Raw genomic sequence first — 2937 nt, forward strand, 5'->3', positions numbered from 1 at the left:
GAAGAAGAAGAAGAATAGATATATACCCCGCCCTTTGCTCAGAGTCTCAGAGTGGCTTACAAACTCCTTTCCCTTCCCACAACAGACACCCTGTGAGGTAGGTGGGGCTGAGAGAGCTCTTTCCAGAACTGCTCTTTCAAGGACATCTCTCGTCAGAAGTATGGCTTGCCCATGGTCATCCAGCAGCTGCAAGTGGAGGCGTGGGGAATCAAACCCGGTTCTCCAAGATTAGAATCTGCACACTTAACCACTACACCAAACTGGCTGTCCAGGACAAGGCTAGGGTTTCCAGCTCTGGGTTGGGAAATCCCTGGAGATTTGGGGGTTGAAACCGGGGAGGGGGGAGGTTGGAAAGGGGAGGGACCTCAGGAGGGTGTAATGCCATACAGTCCACCCTCCAAAGCAGCCATTTTCTCCAGGGGGACTGATCACTGTTGTCGAGAGATCAGCCGTCATTCCGGTGGATCTTCAGGCCCCACTGGAGGTTGGTAACTTTAGGCAAGGGTGACGTCATGCCAGTCGCTCACAACCTAGTCTACCTCGCAGGGTTACTGTGGGGGTAAAATGGTGGGGGAGCAGGGATAGTCTTCTCTAAGCTCCTTGGAGGAAGGGTGAGATACAAATGTGAGGCACGGGATTAGGCACAAAGAGCGGCCAATGATTTCACGTGATTCGTTTTTATAGGAAGGTTGTTATACAGGGCTCTTTTTGTAGAAAATGCCCAGCAGGAACTCATTAGCATAATAGGCCACACCCAACAGCAGAAACTCATTAGCATATTAGGCCACACCCCTGACAGCACAGCTCATTAGCATATTAGGGCGCACCCCCATGTTACCAGAAGTGTGCTCATCCAGCCACACCCACCTTTTACTTCTTATTCTGTTTACCTTGTTTGTTGTCAAAACCCAGGGCCTTTTTTTGTAGCAGGAACTCCTTTGCATGTTAGGCCACACATCCCTAATGTAGCCAATCCTAATGTGCTATTGGGTGTGGCCTATTATGCTAATGAGTTCCTGCTGGGTGTGGCCAACTTGGGAGCCAGCCGGAACTCCGTTCCTGTTTCCTGCCCCCCAAAAATAGCCCTGTTGAATAAGGCTGGCCTCTCATCAGTCCCAGGGGAAATATGTGTTCAGGGGCCCATAGTGCTGCCTGGAAGCTCTGTAGACTGAACTGGCTCCAAGTCCCTGCTCAGCCAGGAAGGTCACTGGGGAACTGTTGGGCCATTCATCCTTTCTCTGTCTAACCTCCCTCACAGGGGTGTTGTGAAGATTTTAAAAACGCCACAGGTTGGGAGAACCATGTGCACTATTCTTTCAAAGAAGAGTGGATAACAGGGTACTAGGAAGATAAGAGGATGGGTAACCTGCACCTCCTCTTTATACTGACAGCCAGCAGGGTATAGTGGTTAAGAGAAGCGGACTCTAATCTAGAGAACTGGGTTTGAGTCCCCACTCCTCCACATGCAGCCTGCTGGGTGACCTTGGGCCAGTCACCATTTCTCTCAGGACTCCCTCAGCCCCACCTGCCTCAAAAAGTATCTGTTGTGGGGCGAGGAAGGGAAGGCAATTGTAAACGGCTCTGAGACTCCTTAAGGGTAGAGAAAAGTAGGGTATAAAAACCAACTCCTTCTCCTCCGCTTCTTCTGCTTTTGATCATGTGCTCCTTTAAGCCTGATTTTGCTTTCTCTAGGTTTTATGTTGTGAAGTGATCTGTAAATATTTGATGCTGTTTTTATAACAAGGCATACTGTACAGGGGATTTCATGTTTGGCTGATTGGGTGATGTTTTGCTTTCCTCTTTGTTTGCTGTGAGTTGTGTTTTAATATTTGGGAAATTTATTTATTTATTTTTAAATGTTACTCTGAAGTGTAGATGATTGTTAGCCACCTTGAGAATCCCCATATAGAGAGTATGGACTATGAATATTCCAAATAAATAAGGGACAAGATTGCCAAAAGGATATGGATTACAAATATTTCAAAGTCTTTGTTTTTCCCTAAATCTCACGAGATTGCCAAACGAGTACAGATTACGAATATTTCAAATACATCAATAAGGGACCCTGGAGTCTTTGGGTTTTCCTAACCCTTTCAAGAATACCAAGGGGAAAGAAAAGGGTAGCCTCTTCCAGCGAGAAACAGTGCCAGGATGAGGCGTGGGACCCATCTGCTCAGCACCCAAGAATTCCCCGCCAGGTGCTTGCCTGCTTTGGAGTCTTGCAGAGAGCACGCTATTGGGACTTCCAAGGAGAGCTGACCTTGTATGGAACACTCAGCTCCTGGGATCAATGCTCCGGTGGCTACCGCAGCCCTCAACGAAACACACATTTCAAGGAAAACAAAGAAAACTCAAGATCGTAGTCCTCATGCCACCTGCCAGCTTCCTCCTCCTTAGCATAAACAGACCAAATAATTTCCCTTTTCTTAAGTTACAGGGAAAAGAAAGAGTCTCTTCTGGAGGTGCACAGATGTATTTACTTGTACTACAATCTATACATTCTGACAGCACTCCCCAGATCCCCAAAATATATCCAGATGTGCCACATGAGCACACTGGGTCAGATCCAGATTCAATTTTCTGCTAATAGAAGGTACTTCCATTGGCGGGACAGAGTGTTCCTGCCTCACCAGCGCAAACCCATGGATTTTCCTGATATCCTCCTACGGGGGAACACTGGACTCTTGGGAACAGAATGCGGGTCCAACTGGGGGTTTACAGCAGAAAGAGGGAACTGGTGGAAATTACACATCTCCTTCTGTTGGCGGAAAACCCATAAGCTATCCAACACAGTCCTGGAATTATTGCCACATCTGTAAACTTGCCTCATCATAACGGGAGTACGGAAGAAGAAGAAGAAGAAGAAGAAGAAGAAGAAGAAGAAGAAGAAGAAGAAGAAGAAGAAGAAGAAGAAGAAGAAGAAGAAGAAGAAGAAGA

At 47.1% G+C, this 2937-nt stretch overlaps 1 protein-coding gene across 2 annotated transcripts in view; it reads right to left on the minus strand.

Annotated features, from left to right (window-relative positions):
• EPHB2 (EPH receptor B2) overlaps positions 1 to 2937 on the minus strand; it is a 132639-nt gene that overhangs the window by 49193 nt on the left and 80509 nt on the right. The gene's annotated exons all lie outside the window — the stretch shown is intronic.

The sequence above is a fragment of the Gekko japonicus genome, unplaced genomic scaffold, assembly GCF_001447785.1.
Source record: "Gekko japonicus isolate JY-2015 unplaced genomic scaffold, Gekko_japonicus_V1.1 scaffold2776, whole genome shotgun sequence".
NCBI lineage: Eukaryota > Metazoa > Chordata > Lepidosauria > Squamata > Gekkonidae > Gekko > Gekko japonicus.